This window comes from Nomascus leucogenys, chromosome 2 (genome assembly GCF_006542625.1).
Source record: "Nomascus leucogenys isolate Asia chromosome 2, Asia_NLE_v1, whole genome shotgun sequence".
Classification (NCBI taxonomy): Eukaryota; Metazoa; Chordata; class Mammalia; order Primates; family Hylobatidae; genus Nomascus; species Nomascus leucogenys.
In genome coordinates this window covers 14,275,484-14,293,554 of record NC_044382.1, presented here as the reverse complement: position 1 = coordinate 14,293,554, position 18,071 = coordinate 14,275,484, and the positions used below count along the sequence as shown (strand labels likewise).

The window sequence follows — 18,071 nt, the reverse complement described above, 5'->3', positions numbered from 1 at the left end:
TCTCCAACTCCTGGGCTCAAGTGATCCTCCTGCCTCAGCCTTCCAAAGTGCTGGGATTACAGGTGTGAGCCACCGCACTCGGTCTCATTTTCATGATTTGGGATGAGAGACGTTACTGGTTTCTAATGAGTAGAGGCCAGAAATTGTGCTTAATATGTTAGAATACCCAGGACAATCCCTACCCTGAAAGAATTATCCAGCCCAAAATGTCAATAGTTCCAAGTTGGGCAAACTCTGCTCTAAGGTTTTTGTGAGGATTAATTCACATAGTGCTCTAAAGGTTTAGCAGAATGCTGGGCTCAATAAATCTTAACTGTTAATAAGACTGATTTCCATCGACTGGTAGAAAATATACCTTTATGCAAATTTCGAGTGAACACAAACGTATAAAAATAAATGAACTCTCTATTTTGGGGACTAGAAGCTTATTGAAGCATTTATTTAGATTAAATAATAAAATTAATACCTAGTCATGTATGTATTGACATCTAGAATCCATATGCTCTTTGTGAGCCTTGAAAGGTTTTGAATGATACTTGACTATTCTGTCATTGCCATGGTAAATGTTTTATCTTGTTGTTAATATCTGACTTATTTAAAATTCATGTGGGAAATTTGAAAGTTCTATTTCCTATCTTAAAAATCAATGACAACTTAATCAATGCTGCTAAAACAAGCCCCAGTTCTTATGTAGTGGAAAAGTAAATAAGCTGGAGAATTAAAAGTGACAGAATCTTCACATCAAGGACAGAGCATATTTCTATCTCATTCTTCTATGTCTGCAGCCTGAAATATTCCATCTGCTTGCCTCTTTCCTTGGGGAATTGAAGCACCTTGAAAAGGATAAGAAAACTTCAACATTACAACAATGTTTCATATTATTAGGCTCAAATTAAGTAAATAACAGAATCCTAAGCTGATGACACATCCTGAGTTTGCACTAATCATAATTTGCAATCTCCATCATTGTCATCAGAACCTTTTTGCCTAGCAACATCCCTGCTACTGCTTCTGTTCCGACCCTCTGGGTGCAACTGAAGGAGGAGGCAGTCAAAAGGAAAAACACAAATATCTCCAAGATGGCACTTACAAAAAGCAACAACAATGGCAAAGTGTAAACACAAACACACACCTTGAAGTTTATGTTCTTACTCAAATGCAAGCATCAACAATGGCCTACTGTCAGCAAGTTAAATGGCTGGGGTTGTGTCAGTCTCCCATTACATGAAGGTATGCAAACTTATGCTAATACCTATCAGTTGGTACCAAATGAGCGAGTGAGTCAGGAGTGATGAGTGAAATGTGAGGGAAATTGCACTGTTCCTGTGCCATCTAAAAGGGTAATGGATATTCAGTTCTGCTTATTTTTGGTCACTGCATATGAGTGCAGAGTGGTTAAGTCTTCCAATTTTTTTCTAAGACAGAAATCTGGAAAGGTTGACATAATTCCATCAAGGAATGAAATTGAAATAAATATATAAACAATTAAAAAGTAATGTAAAATAGTACAACCACTCTGGAAAACTGGCATTTTCTAATGAAGTTAAATGTATACCTACCATAGGACAATTCTACTTCTAGATATTTACCTTAGATAAATGGAAACATATGTCCATGAAAATGATTTATATAAAAAATTCACAGCAGCTGTTTTATCATAATAGCCCCAAACCGGAAACAACTACCACTTCTCTTCCAGCCATTATTCAGATGACATGCTTCCCCACACTTTGATTACTCTCCTTTGAATACGTTTCCATTTGTCTGCCTTCCATTCATAATGTAAGATTTTCAGTGTTGTTAGACAGTACAGAGCACAGTGAAGCTGGTCTCTGCTTTATATTACTTTCCATATTTTCACAGATGTAGTCAAAGAAAATGCTAGGTATTTTGTTACATGTTTTCATTGATTTATGTTTTTTAATAGATTCATATTGAATATAGTTACTTACATGGTTCAAACACTTATATATCTGCCTCTAATTATCTGCCTTTTTTATTCTATTCCTGTGTAAAAACATTACTTGTTCTCTTATACTTTTGCTCAAATGGCATATTGCAATTCATTTTAATCTTGTTTGATTTGATTTATCCATTTCTGTAAGCTATTTAACTTTATTGAAATGCTCTCTGGTTGTGAGAGGCAGTTTTATCTGGAACACCAGCATTGTAACTATCTCCATCCTGATGGGCATATACTATATGCTAGGTGCATTTATGTTAGTTATCCCACATCATTCATACAATGGGTAGATGGCCTTTCCAAATTATAGTTTTATAGATGAGGAAATTGAGGTTTAGAATAGTTAAATCACTTGACCAAAGCTACACATCTGATAAATGGCGAAGCCAGAACTCTCTTCCGGGTCTAACAATTTCAAAATCCATATGCCTAATCATTATGATTTTATTCATCTGTAATTTGAAAATAATTTGTTCTGATCATTCTGTCCTTTGCTAAAATTTATAGTAAGACTTGGGTCAAAGTTCTAATGCTTTAAAAACATGATTCTTGAGTAACACACACATTTCTCACTTAGCTCAAGTAAGATAACAACCAACTAAATTTACAAAAATACACTTCACCCACCCTGTTTCTAAAACCTAGTCCAAAAGGATATAATTAAAGGCTTGAATGAACACACCTGGACTTCAGCATAACGATCATGTTTATTCATAGTTTCCAATCTTGTTCTAGTCAACTCATGCGTGTTTAGCCTAAGACACTTCTCTTGCTTGTACACACTGTCTTATTTCTGAAACCAGATTGCTTCTAAAAATTGATATATATATTTAATGCAACAGCATTTCTAAGACTGATGTCCCATTGAGGAGCTAGGGTAACCTGTTGTGAATCTTTTGAATGCTGAAGGTTATGTTCCAGTCTATAGCTATCAATATTCTTCTTTTGAAAATGAGATCTACCTTTTTCTTCTCAACTTTCTTGTGCCTCTCCTATTGGTCCTTTATTCTCTTTGATTAACTCAACATCAAGTTTTCAATCTCATTGGTAAGTTTTCTCACTTTGGAACTTAGACACCCAAAGCCTGGCCACAAAGCCATTTATTCAGGGCAGAATGGTTCTCCCCAACCACTTTACCTGCATGGTACCTCAACCACTTCTCTCAAGTGTTTGTTCCACTCTTGAGATGCTATGCTTTTGGACGGATAAAAAACATGGCTTGTTAACCTCAAGCACTTTTTTGTTTTCTTCTTGTAAATGTAAAAACCTTGAAAGATCTTTTGTTTGTCCTTGTGTCCTTATAAACATCAGGTCTTTGAATTTCAGCTTTCCTGAATTTATTTGTAACTCAAAACTTCTATTTGTCTTTGTTCTTTATATGCATGCTTTAAAAAATCTAAGGTTAATATAGATTTCCTTATTCAACAATGTTTAAGAAAAATAAAACCTAGAATTTTAGAGTATTTATGAATTAGACATTCTAACTGTCTTACAAACTTACCTAATATAAACCTTCTAAAAATTGTAAACAGTTACCTCCATTTGACAGATACTGAAATTGAGGCTCAGAGAGTTTAATTTGCTCAAGTGACATAGCCATAAAATTGTAGAACTAATCCATTTAATTTTAAACCCCATGCTCTTAACTAACATTCTTGACAAAAGTGTCACCTTCTGTCAAGTCCTGTATTCTTTTCTTACCATCTTGCTTTCCATCATTCTTATCATTGCCACAGAACAATGCCTACTTTTTCTCTCAACATTTAAAATTATTTCTAAAGGCTTTAGAATTATATCTTCCTGTGCTGGGCGCAGTGGCTTACGCCTGTAATCCCAGCACTTTGGGAGCCCGAGGCGGGCGGGTCACAAGGTCAGGAGATCGAGACCATTCTGGCTAACACTGTGAAACCCCGTCTCTACTAAAAATACAAAAAATTAGCTGGGCTTGGTGGCGGGCGTCTGTAGTCCCAGCTTCTCGGAGGCTGAAGCAGGAGAATGGCGTGAACCCAGGAGGCAGAGCTTGCAGTGAGCCGAGATCAGGCCACTGCACTCCAGCCTGGGCGATAGAGCAAGATTCCGTCCCCACCCCCCGCACCCCCCAAAAAAGAATTATATCTTCCTTATTTATCCAGGTCATATTTGTCATAAGGAACAATTCAATCTAGCAGAATGATACTTAATAAATATAGGAAAGTTTATGCAAAATGTAGGATTTACACATACTTTTTACCATTCCTCTACTACATTGATCTGATTTACGTACTTTGGAATAAGTCAGACATATATTACAAAGAAATAGGATACAAAGTGGAATATTGTAGTTTACATAAGAGATACATGTTCAAATAAGAGTTGGCAGGAGGGAAGCATGACTTCCCTCAGGGGAGACATGGAGGAACCAGACTCTTCACTCTGTAGCACGTATCACAGTTTTCTACTAAAACCCGTTACCTTCTTCCCTGTGGTAATAGGATTTTGCTGGATACCTGGTTAGAGTACGTTTCCCAGGCTCCCTTGCAGTTTTTTGGGGGCACTGGAGGGACTATGTAACAGAGTTTTCTCCAAGGGAATGTAAATAAAAATGAAGTAACCTCCAAGCAACTTTTTAAAAATCAAATGAGTCTCTTGAACATTCTCTTTTTCCTTCTACTCTCTGGATTTGAATTAGAAGGGCCTGGTAGTATAACAGAGCCAGGAGGTGGTAGGCACCAGGGTCCTCGAATCAGTATGGATGAGAGTTACCAGTAGACCAGAAACACCAGCATTGTATTATAAATGATCAAGAGATAACCTTCTATTATGGTAAACCACTGGTATTTGGAGAAAGGAGTCTGTAATGGCAGTTTCTCTTACTTTATAACATACTTTCCAAACATCTAACAAAATATATCTACCACCTTTCACAATTTTGCACCTGAAAGGGTTAGGGAAAAGTATATCCTGGGGCCTCAGGGAGAAAAAAAAGGAAAGAAAAAAATTACAAATGGCTTAACACAATAATTCTGTAGAAGATATAGTCAATGAAAGCACACATGAAGGGGTAATCAGTTCTGCATAAGAGAGTGTTTAAAAGATTCCTAGGGGAGGAAACTTGAAGAATGAAGATATGTCTTCAGATAAGTCGGAAAATAACATAGGAAGTGAGAACAGCATGAACCAAAATTTAGGGATTAAAGAATGAACACTGGCCACTTCATGGGAAATTTAGTTTAGCCGAAACACTTGACACAAAAGAAGTGAGAATAGACCCTGGAAGGGGCTCAAGGATGGAAAGTAAAACTAGGCCAGATCTTGAAGCCCTTTGGATACCTTGTGTAGTAGGCAGAATAATGACTTCCCTAAATATATAAGTACGATAGGCTACAAGGCAAAGGGAATTAGGGTTGCGGATGGAATTACAGTTGCTAATAAGCTGACCTGAAGACATTAAGATAGGGAGACGATTTTGGATTACCTCAGTGGGCTCAACGTAATCACAAGGGTTTTTAAAAGGGTTAGAGAAAGATGTGACTATGAAAAACCAGGGAGATGGCAACAGGACAGGAGTTGGCCTGATAATGTCGGCTTTGAACACAGAGGAAGGGGCCACGAGCCAAGGCAAGCAGGTGGCCACTAAAAACTGGAAAAGGCAAGGTAATGTGTTCCTCCCACAGCTCCTGAAGGTAATCCAACTCTACTAATATTTTGATCTTAGCTCAGTGAGATCCAAGTCAGGCTTTTGAGCTACCGAAAATATGTTTGTATTCTTTAAGCCGCTCGGTGTGTGGTTATTTATCGTAGCAGCAATAGGAAACTAATACTTCTTGCTAAACCTGACCTTGGGGAACAGATGAATATTGGGATCAGAATTGCCCCCAAGAGGGTCCACCTGGGAGCAGTGTGCAAAATGGGTTAATTGGGCAGGACCAGAAAAAGAAAAATAGAGAACTATTTTTAACAGATTAGACCTCCAATAAGATGTTGGAAGGCAACTAATGAAGCAGAAGTAAGGAAGCCAAGAGAAAGAATATGCTATGCAGTGAGAATAAGCTTGTTTTCTGAGTCTATGCTATCCAGAAAATTGGGGATTGGGGCGGATGTGATGTATTGTTAAAGCAATGTATTCTGTGAACTTATATAGATATAGGAGAATAATTCCAGTTTCGTGATACATTTCAAGATATTATTACAAATATTGAAAACAAAACCAAGGTTTTTTGCTCCTTTTCATATTTCTGAAACATTTGTAAATCTTGATGCTTTTCCCTTCGCATACTATTTGATGCACAATGCCGATGTAGCCTTACCCTGCAAATGCAGGCCTGTGTAAAAGTGACATCTTGTGTTGCTTTGATGCATTGCATTTCTTGTTCTCCCTGTCACGATTCCTCTGTTTTGGAAATTCTTTTACTTTTATTTTGCTAAAGAGCAAAGAAAGACTAAACTAAAATTATTGCAACATAAAGCATATGACTCATGGTATTAAAAAATTACATTGTTCTCTACGTTATTTATAAATTATACAATGGTGACAGGTAAATCATTCTAATGACAGAATTTATATCTGCCCTTGTACTGAATTGTAAACCTGAGAGAGAAGAGTTTGATTTTTTAATTAAATTTAGTAGTTATCATGTAAATGCCTTAGAACAAAAGAAATCCACTGATTTGAAATGTCTAGAAACTAGCCTGTTTTCTATTTTCAGGAAATGTTACTTTTCATGGCTGATGAGGTCCTTGTGGTTTCAGGTGTGAGTATATTATCCTATCTCTTTCTATAGATTCACTTCACTGCTAAGTTTGAGGCTCAATGGCAATTATATCAAAACTTGCCAATTCATTTTAGGCCACAGATAGGATACTCACACACTTGAGTAAATAAAAAGGTATGCAAAATTCTGGAAAAATATCTATGTGATCAATAAAATTAATTATGAGGATGTCAATTGTTCCCTTCTTCCCCATGGTTAGTTAACAGGCTGGTATCAGAAATACTAGAGATGGAAAATCTTTCCAGCAGGTTAGTAAGGATTAAGGTGGTATGATGCAATCTAGAATAATGGGGAACAGAAAAGAATATATGGTTGAACACGAAAAAGAAAACTAAATGAAAGAAACAGCATGCCATATGACCACCACAGATAGAGAGAGAGAGAAAAGCCCAAAGCTTAAAGCTAAAAGAGAAAGGAAGGTCTGAAATCTCGAATAATAAAACTAGGGGACTGCTGGGAAGAAACACTCTGGAGAAGAAAGAAAAGGTGCCTAGATCAAAGATAGATGAGACAGAATCTTAAACGAAGAGGAATAAATGGTTGTCAAAGGCAGAGAAAACCACAGAAACTAGAAGCCAGCTGTTGGAGAACATGATTACAGATCCCACCCTTAGATGGGAATGAGACCGAAGGGTATAAGGGAAGGACATAGTTTCACTTGTATCATTAAACGATAAATTGCAGCTGGTACAAACTCATCATTCATTCAAAGTTTACAGCCCCCCCAAAATGAAGTGAAATAACAACTGTTAGATGTGGTAAAGACAAAGTGGTTTGTTAAATCAGACACCTAGGTTTGAAACTTGGATTTCATTTTTTTTTTTTAACTTTGCAAGTTCCCTAACTATTCATCTTGTTTCCTCATCTGTAAAGTGAGGCCAACTGCAGCTTTTTCCTGAAGCGATTGTGAGGGAGAAGTGAGATAAGAAACCGTCCTTGGACCTAGTTGCCAGTAATCAGTAGACACTAAAACTTCAATTAATAATTGGTCGAGAGATTGGCTTTAGCTCTTTCTTTCCTAAGTAAATCATAATGATACACACACACACATGATCAGTAAGAGAAACAGATTTCTAAAATTGTTTTTGTATTACATGTGCAGATGAGGAAGACAATTACTCCCCTTTCTTGGTAAAAAAAAAATAAATAAAAAATAAAGAATGAATCAAAGATAACAGAGAAGTTTGGGGCAGGCCACTTGTCAAAGGTAGAAGTTTTAATCTCTTTGCATATTGTTTGCCACATTAGCATATAGAAGTTGTGGTGGGAAGAATGCTATACAGTTGATCTTTGAATAATGCAGGGGTTAGGGGTGCCAACCTCCATGCAGTTGAAAAATTTATGCATAACTTTTAACTCCTCCAAAATTTAACTATTAATAGCCTACTGAGAAAGCAAGAGAAAAGACAGTGGTATTAAGAAAATCAGTATTATTTAAAGAGTCAGAATAGAAAATATATTTACTATTCACTAAGTGGAAGTGGATCATCATAAAGGTCTTCAACCTCATCTTCAACATTGAGTAAGCTGAAAAGGAGGAGGAAGAGGAGGGGTTGGTCTTGAGGGGTTGGCCTTGCTGTCTCAGGAGTGGCAGCGGGTGAAGAAAATCTGTGTGCAGGTGGACCCACGAAGTTCAAATTCGTGTTGTTCCAGGGTCAGCTATACAGTTGGTTTTGTTTTATCCCCATAAGATCAAGGATAATTTACCTGGGATAAAGTATGGTCTGTGGGCTGCCTGCAACATTACCCACCATGACGCCTGTTCAAACTGCAAAGTCCTGGAGTCATACCCAGACTTTCCAAAACACATCTCTAGGAGTGGAGCTCAATGACCCAATGTTTGTAGCAAGATCCCTGGGTAATTCTGGAGTACCCTAAAGTTTGAGACACTTTGCTAAGAGAGCTTGCAGCACCTTCATGTTTACATGGAAATTATCATCTTTTTTAGTGTGATTAACATACCAAATATTTTCTAGTTGATGAAAAACAATCTTTAATTTCTCAGAAACTTTCCCAAATTATTCCATTGATGGCATCTTCCTTTTCCTGAGCATTATTTTGAAGTTCAGTTAGCAATTTTAAGTTTATCAAGCTGCATTCATTGACTTTCTGAAACATTTAATATTTTAGGAGGAGTGGGTTTCAATGGCGATTGGGTGGTAGTTTTTTAAAACAGGGAAGTTGGGTTGACCTTGTGCCACTTGATGATATATCTCCTAGTGATTCTGATAACTGTACTGCCTCTGTCCTGGCTGAGAACATTGTTTTCAGCAGCCCTTACATCCTATAGCAGCAAACTGGATTTGGGTTCTTGGCACATTTCCTCAACTCATGCAATTATGTAAGTTGGTAGAGCAGGATCTACTTCAGCACAGTCCAAATACCTGTTTGATGTGGCTTATTATGGCACTTCCTATTGGAAATAATGCAACTACTACACAGCACAGGGCAACCAGGGTGAGTCTATAGAACAGTGGCGAGGCCTACGTGAATGAATTGGGTAAACTGTAGTGTGGAAACGCAGTCAACAGTAGGAGAATCTGGAGAGAGGATCTGTGAAAACTTTATGCAGCATTCAGAAAACTCAAGAGAAGTAAGAAATAGAGTTTGTTTTACCAGCTTCAATTTTGCCAGCTGCTTTAAGATCAATTCAAATAAGTTGGTTAAATGGAAGGAACTAAACATCTACCATGTCTGTAAAATCTCCTACCCATCTCTTAAGCATTTTACTTAATTGTCTCTAATCATTCTAATATCTTTACTCACCACACCCGGCCCAGAGACGATCATTTATTTCTTCAACCCATCACTGTGACTTGTAAATGCCTCCAGTATAACATCTGCTGTGTTATTCTACAACCATGTCTTTAAGTGTTTGTTTAATGCCCTGGAAAACGATGACCTACTTAAGACAGAGGCTAGGTCTCCTTTAGCTTTATACCCCCAGTACTTAGCACAGGGCCTGGCACATGATAGGAGACAAATATATATGTGTTTCATAACTGAAGTTATAGTAAGTGGTTGAATATGTTTTTCCAGTCTTTAAGGAGGACCATTTTAGTAAGAAGGTAAAGGCAAGCATACAAATTACTATGTTGTAAGGTAGAGTAAGGTTAGAGTCATCAGAGATTTCATCTAATTAAGGGGATTTCAAAAGGCTTCACAGAAAAGATGGTGCTCAAGATAGGACTTAAGGAATTAATAGATTTTCAACAAATGGAGTGTGTTTGGAGAAAAGTAGCTATTTCAGATAAATGAAACAGCACGAACAAAGATAGAGGCAAAATCTCAGGGAATATTGAGTGAACAAAGCGAAGGCCATCCTGAATAGAATTCATTGTAAGAATGGCAATTAGATTTTATCTCATAGGCCATATGTGACAACTGGTAGAAGCTGCCTGTATTGAAGATCATTCCTGGGCCCAGTCTGAGTTCAGCATGCAAGAATGTCATAATCAAAAAAAATTGTGGCAATGGATGCAGGAGAATACTATCTCTGATTTAAGGCCCTCAGAACCCACCATTTCTATATAAATGGAAGAATCCTAGATGACAAACACATGGCACATGTTCTTCAGGAATCTCGAGGTGCATGTAAAGTCTGTGTCTGGCTTCTCTCCACAGTGTGGAGGCTCACAGCTGTGCACAAAGTTTGACTATGTGCCAAACTCCAAACTAGATGCTGAACCAATATAACAGTAGCAAAGGCAATGATGACACCTAAAAAGATTAAGCTTCCGTAGGAAATACAGTCATTAAATATTTTCACAAATAATTGTATGATTACAATTGTGATTATCATCATGAAGATCAATTATCAGGTGCTATGTCTTTGCAAGGGAGACTGTCCTGATAAAAGGGCCCAAGAAAACTGCTCTGGCAAAGGGATCTGTAAGCTGCTACTGGGAAGATCCCTCTCCCTAAGTGGGATATACGGAAATCAGTGCTCCTTGATATTTGTTGGATGTTTCAAGTTTTGAGAGTCTCACATTTTTCCTTATTAATATAGCATTCTCACAATTAGTTAAAACATCTTAGAGAAGTGGACAAAACAGGAGCATATTTTCTTAAATTAGTAGTTCTCATACTGTGGGCCCTGGACCAGCAACATCATCCTCACCTGGAAAATTGTTAGGAATGTGTATTCTTGGATCTTACATCACACCTACTGAATCAGAAGTTCTAGAGGTGGAACCTAGCAAGATGTGTTTTAGCAGGCCTTCCTGGTGATTCTAATGCACACTATGGTTTGATAACCACTGCCCTAAACTAAAATGCACACTTTCAAACAGAAGGAGGTTTTCAGGAAAGGGAGAAGTTTCTTTTAAAGAGTTTCTTTCTCGGTAACAAAAAGAAAACAACTTACAGATATAAATGAAATTCCTTACTGAACACTTAGAAGGCACAAAGAGTTTGATATCAAGACATTTAGATATTTTGATATTCTAAGAAGGGACATAACAATTTGTTGGTGTCTGGTGATCCATTTACTTCTTGTAGGATCCTAGGAAATATGATTTGTGTTTAGGAAAAATTGACGGATCGTGACTGCTGTCTGTAAGATGAAACAGGCTTTTTCCTCCCCAAGGAGGAAACATGTAGTATGTTTGTGTATGCTCACTTTCACAAAAGTCTCAATGTGGATTAAAGAACAAGCATATTTGAAGAACTTCTGACACAGTGGAACAGAATGAATCACCACATTGCCCTGGACTGAGCCTCCAAAATGCTTTGGTCAAATGGCAAACTAAGACAAAAAAATTACAAATATCTTACAATTTACAATTGTAAATAGAGAAGGCAGTGAAAACTCCTGAAAATATCTTTCCAGCTTGGAAAGCTGTACTTTAGGAAATCTGTATTTTAGGAATGTAGAAAGAGAGAGAGATTTCTGTTTTTACTGTGGTATGCTGGTCCAACTGAAGGCGCGATTTATGAGTAGAAAACTCTGGTGTCTAGAAAATCTGTGAGAGTTGCAATTATTAAAGACATCATGTTACAGTTACTCTTGGATTATCAATGTCATCTAAACCCTTGCTACTCAAAGTAGCATCAGCATCACCAGGAAGCTTGTTAAAAATGTAGAATCTCAGACCCCACCTCACATCCACTAAATCACAATCTGTGGATTACCGTGATCTGCCAGTGTATTAGTTCACTCTCAGGCTGCCAATAAAGACATACCTAAGACTGGGTAATTTATAAAAGACCGAGGTTTAATGGACTCACAGTTACACATGGCTGGGGAGGCCTCACAATCATGGTGGAAGACGAAGAAAGAGCAAGGGACGTATTACGTGACGCCAGGCAGGAGAAAGCATGTGCAGGGGAACTCTCCTTTATAAAACTATCAGATCCCGTGAGATTTATTCCCTATCACAAGAACAGCACAGGAAAGACCTGCCCCCATGATTCAATTACTTCCCACCTGGTCCCTCCCACAACAGGTGAGAATTATGGAAGCTACAATTCAAGATGAGATTTGGGTAAGGACACAGCAAAACCATTATTCAGATACCCATTAAAGTTTGAGAAGTACTGATGAGCTTACATCATCCAAGTTTGAGAAGTACTGACAGACTTACATCATTCTTGAGTTGATGCCAGATTTCCATCACCTATAGGAAAATTTTCCTGTTGGAAATTTTCCTGTATGGAATTCTGGCATCAGCTCAAGAATCTGTTATTGCATGCTAATCTAAAAATGGTTAATTGCAAATACTGGCAATAGAAGATACTCTGAGTTTCAACATAAAATAATGAAGAAAAAATTTTTAAAAGCCAAATCAATATAAATAAAGGTATCTGAAAATTGTTTATTGAGGAAGAGTAAGTGAAAACCAGTTGGTCTATAATATTGCAATAGCTCAGTGATAAGGTCTATTTTATATGACACTTCCCAAGAGATTCCATTAGAGCAGAAGTCAAAGAAAATCCCTTTTGCTAAAAAGAAAAGCCTTAGAGGAAGATAAAAGATAATTAATTATACCTGAAACCTGCACAATGAACTGAGAGTAATATACCATTGAAAACCAAAGGATTATTGCAGCCTATTAACGGTAAGAATGTCTACTGTACTAGAAAAAAAAACCTTAATTTTTATAGTTTGTGACTATGTTAATTCCCCAAACAGATACCTGGGCGACATTTATGGTAACTCTGGAAAATTCTCCCTCGCTTTAAACACTGAAATTTGCACTTTCTAATGTCACATACGTGGTAAAACATTGTCATGGAGGGAGTAAGTTATTCAGAAGTAGATTTACCTTACAATAATATCAACACTTTCATTTCCAAGCTCATTGATTTTTTTTTTTTTTTACCTTAATGAGTACTGGAATTAGTAGAGTACAAAAAGCCCTATATCGGTTGAAAATCTTCTCACAACTCAATTTAATTTAATTTGAAAATAGCTGTTTTACTGTCTCTCAAACTAAATTTAAGAAATCAAACAGAGCATTAACATGTTAATTAATAAGAGGTTCAGTGGGAAGGTAGGAAATGATTAGTTGCATTACGATTCCTTCAGAATTTCTCTAGGAAACTCATTAAAGGGCTCTTCAGAAGTGCTTTCCTGAAAAGATGACAAACACATGGCACATGTTCTTCAGGAATCTCGAGGTGCATGTAAAGCCTGTGTCTGGCTTCTCTCCACAGTGTGGAGGCTCACAGCTGTGTTCAAAAGGGGACACTCACCACAGTGGCATTTAATGAGTGACACACAGCATGTCCTAGGTCAGACATATGCACCAATTTGGAAGGCAAGAGGTCAAACTCAATGTTTCCAATGCAAAGGGGAGCAGTTTTCTTTGGGTTGGCCAAGGAAGACATGTTCTATGTTTTTCTTCTAGGAATCAGAGATGAGATGAAGAATTCTCTAATTAATCTACATTTTATAGCTCTTTCCATTTAAATTTTTCATAAATATTAACTCATTTGATCTCAGCCACTCTGATAATTAGATATGGTGGGCATAATTCCCAGAGGAAGCAAAGTATTGTTAAACTCACTTTAGGTGCCCTGTTCCAGGTGTTTAATAAGCTTCTGTTTCTGTCTCTGCCTCATTACCTTTCTTTCCACATCTAAGCAGACAACTTTCCAAAAAAGTATTTTAGATGCTTAAATGAATATATACAATTTCAAATAAAATATGATTTAGGTATCAGTATAAAAAGGTAGAGGTTATGAAACTAGTACTGATCATACAAAGTCTTATATTCTTGCTAGAGGAAAACCCCAGGATTGGATCTCACCCTTGTGCCAGCCAGTGGAAGAAAAAAACCAAATGTCCTTTTAGCAGTGGTTCTCCAAAGTATGGTTCCCAACCCATAGTATCAGCATCACTTTGGAACTTGTCAGAAATGCACATGTTGTGGCTCCACTCCAGACCTACTAAATTAGAAACTCTGGAGGTGGGCACTCGTCCTCTCTAATTTAACAAGTCCTGCAGGTTATCTGATACATGCTCAAATTTGAGAACTACTATATTATGAAATTAGCCATAAGAGAAAAGTTGAATAGTTGCTTATGAGAGGATTATCTTCATGAGATGGGGTCTTTTCTATTTTGTTCTCCTTTGCATTTTTACCACAGAAACCATCGTATCGCACACATTATATAATTTCTTGAATCAATACGCCATTCCTCAAAATATGTTCCGAAAGTTCTTTTAGAGTATGTACCGTTTAATGTAGCAAACAAATTTTTAATAATAAACACAGCAGCACAGTTCACAGGATTTTTATAATAATGATAAATGTAGTCATGACTTAAACTAATTGCATAAATAGCCAGTACTACATAAGCTAGAATGGCTGTTCTCAAACTTAGCTATTCAGACCTGGCCTGATCATCAGAATTACCTGGGGTGGTCCCAATAATTCTGATACCTTCAGTAGGTCTAAAGTGGACCCAGAAATTGGAATTTTAAAATGATGCTCTCTAAATCCTTTTATGGGCATATGTGTGTAAACACATACGCTCCCATATACCTATATAACTGTTTTCAAGAATTTTGTTACTGTTTCAATTAAACATATAATTAAATATACACACACACATTTTATTGGAAAAGTGGTGCTTGCTCATTTGAAAGCAAGCACAGAAATTTATAAAAGTGAAACTCCCTCTGTCCCATCTCACTCTTCAGGAAGAACCACAATTTATAGTCTGGTAGCTTTTTCTGAGCACAAATTTTTGTCTGTGTTAACTCAAATTAGATGTGTTTTCTTTGCAGAAAATGAATAAGAGAATTATTCTACTGTCTATCAACTTGCAGTTTTCATTTAATGTATTTTGGACAACATTACATGCTGATACAAAGAGGGCTAATTTATTTGTTTTAATGACTGCACAATATTCTAAAACATAAAGTAAGTGTACTTAGTCATTTGTGGACAGTGAAAACTACAAATAACATTACAATAAATATCATTTAGAATTTTTTACTGGAGAAATCTTAGAAATGGAATTTGGAAGTGAAGGGAACAAGTATGCACATTTAATTTAAAAATAAAATGAATTGAATTTAAATGATTTTAAGTGAAGGTATATTAATGAGAACGACTCAGAAAATAAACGACCTAAGAACCACAATGTTTCTGCAGTTGGCCCAAGAGGGTAAAGGCAAGGTAAGTTTTCTGGAGGTTGATCATGAGTGATTTCCTCCCATCTCTGTTTTACCCATGCTGTGAGCCGCTGTGTTCCAGAATCTACCTGCATAACCTTTTTAACATCCAAAATCCCCATTCAACATAAATGTAAAGGAAGTATGCTTACATTTATTTTGAGATAACTAAAAATTTTACACAATAAGTTTTAATATTATAAAGTCTTGTGTTGACTCTTCTATTTTCTATTTGTGTATAACAAGACAGAAAAAAACAATGAAAGAGAAAAGCAGAAATAGAATCTGGCAGTCCTTGAGAAGCAAGAAACTAGATTACTCTAGTTATTTCACCCAACATTTTCATAATTTGATTTATAAAATTTCTTCTTACATCTTAATACTATGTATTTTGTGATTTTTTTCTGTAAATTTAATAAAAATTAGTTTAATGTTCATAAACTGTGTCACTTTACAGATTTAAACTTACTGTAATAATTCATTTTTAATAAAACACAGAATCCTCAATGTCTTTGTGTAGGGTAGTTTAGACAATCAATTTAGAATTAATTTTAGTGTACCTTTTTGTGTTCTTAAAAAGTCAATAATTGATATGTTCTTTTATTGTTCTTTGAACCATGGTTTAGATAATTTTTTCAATTTAATTATCTCTATCGGAGAGACACATATACAGTTATAAAGACTGGCAGAGTTTGATCATAAATATTTATGTCTCACTTTTACAACTATAGATCATACTAATAACAAGACGTGGCCTTTCTCAAAGTTTTGAGATTGAGCTAGACAAATGTCTACAAGATAGAGTTACAGTAAATTGATTACACACATCTTTGGTATTATTTATTAGATTATGTAAATAAATTCCTTTAATTTTTAGGGACTTACATAGTACTAATTCTGTGCCATGCTCTTTCAAAAGAGATTAATCAGTCAATGAATTCCTCCTAACAACACCATAAAATAGATGCTATTATTAATCCCACTTTATCAATGAGAAAACAAAGAAAATATGTTAGGAACATTGTTGTTGAGCAAATATCAAATCTTGATATTTTAAAAACATGTTAGAAAAAAAATTCTCAACAGATTACCTAAATGGTTAAAGGGATAAGAAATAGGGAGGAAGGAAGAAACCCCAAAGAGATTGGAGCAATTTTGCCCAGGAAAAAATGTGATAATCTACATAAAAAGGCATAGCACAGAATAAATAAGATCTGATGAATGGTTTAATGACCCATAATCACAGCATAATCCCACAGTTTGAGGGAAGATTTATAAAGATGACTTGGTTAGAATCAACAATGTTAAAAGTTTCTTTTAGCTCCATGTTTTATGAATGGTTTACATGTAATAAACTAGATTAGCCCTTGTTGCAAAACACATTCTTTTTCCACCTTCTTTGGGGATGCCATGACATCAACTGCAAAACATATCATGCAAATTTGGAATATAAACAAAATACTCCTTTTTGACAAATTTAATTTCTCCTGTTTATATAAGTAGGAAAACCAGCAAGAGCTGACTTTTCTGCCATTATCTACCACCACATGTTAGAAAGCTTTGTCCATTTTGCTAAGGAAGTTTCAGCCATCTATCCTCTGAAAGTATGAAATTACTGAGTTCAAAGTGGAGAACAGTGTTCAAAGCAAACATCATGGTATTAACTGTTTTCTACCTAATAACCTGGAACAAACTTCCAGCTTGAGGTTTACCTAGTTTGGAAGGTGTTTATCAATATCTTGAAGTTTTAAAATAAAATATTTCCCCACAAACTGACAAGCTTTCCATTTATAAACAGCCCAGTAAGATAGGCTGCTCTTTCCTGTTTATCCAAACTGGCAATTTTGGTGTAAAACTTTCACTTGCCACGAATGATTGGATTAAGGACAGGTTTAAAACCTACTTTCTCCAGAAACTGTAGTTGGCTCAAATAGAACAATTCGATGCTATCTTACCAAGAGAGAAAAGTCAGAAATTAGGCCTAAGGGGAAAAGACAAGTGAGTATGTGGGCAAATAGAAGCTTTCTGAAAACCTTGCCTTGTATAACCTGTATTGGTAAATAGTGTGCCACACTCCAAAAAGGAGGACATGGGTTTCATCATTTTACACAGATGCAAAATTATAAACACCGATCAAGGGACACTTTCAAGTATTAGATAGTAAATTAGTACCTTTCACGTTTTGACCAAGCAGCACAACATGATGCAGCTGATCACTCTCTCCTCCTTGAAACTCCTCCTTCACCTAACTTTCAAGGCATCACATGCTCCCAGACCTCACTGGCATTACCTTCTTCATCTCCTGGGCTGCTCACTCCTGATTCCCCCAACTTCTACAGGTTGGAGTTCCCCAGCCCTCAGTCTTCTCATCTTTCCTCTTATAAACCTAGCTTAAAACCAGTCACACTAATATTACATGTATTCTAGTTTCTGCCTTTTATTCTACCATGATTTCAGAAATGTATGTGAAAGTTAGTTAACTTGCCTTATGTATTAGGAGACATGAAACCTTTAGTAGATAACACTTTAGACAATCAATTATAATTTCAAATAAGAATTTATTATCCAAATTATATATCAGACTCTGTACTAGACACATAACATACATTGTTTTATTTAACATCAGAGCAATCTTTTAGGTAGTGAATGTTGTCCCCATTTAACTGATGAGCAATGGTTCCAAGGTCACGTACCCAGGCATACAACAGTAGCTGACATTGGAGTGCCTACT

At 36.3% G+C, this 18,071-nt stretch overlaps 1 long non-coding RNA gene across 1 annotated transcript in view; it reads left to right on the top strand.

The window, feature by feature from the left end:
• Nucleotides 1-1,040: 1,040 nt before the first annotated feature.
• Nucleotides 1,041-18,071, top strand: part of LOC105739309 — a 65,911-nt gene continuing 48,880 nt past the window's right edge. The window contains exon 1 of the long non-coding RNA XR_001115214.1: nucleotides 1,041-1,230. This is a non-coding gene — a long non-coding RNA (uncharacterized LOC105739309). The remainder of the gene's footprint in view (nucleotides 1,231-18,071) is intronic.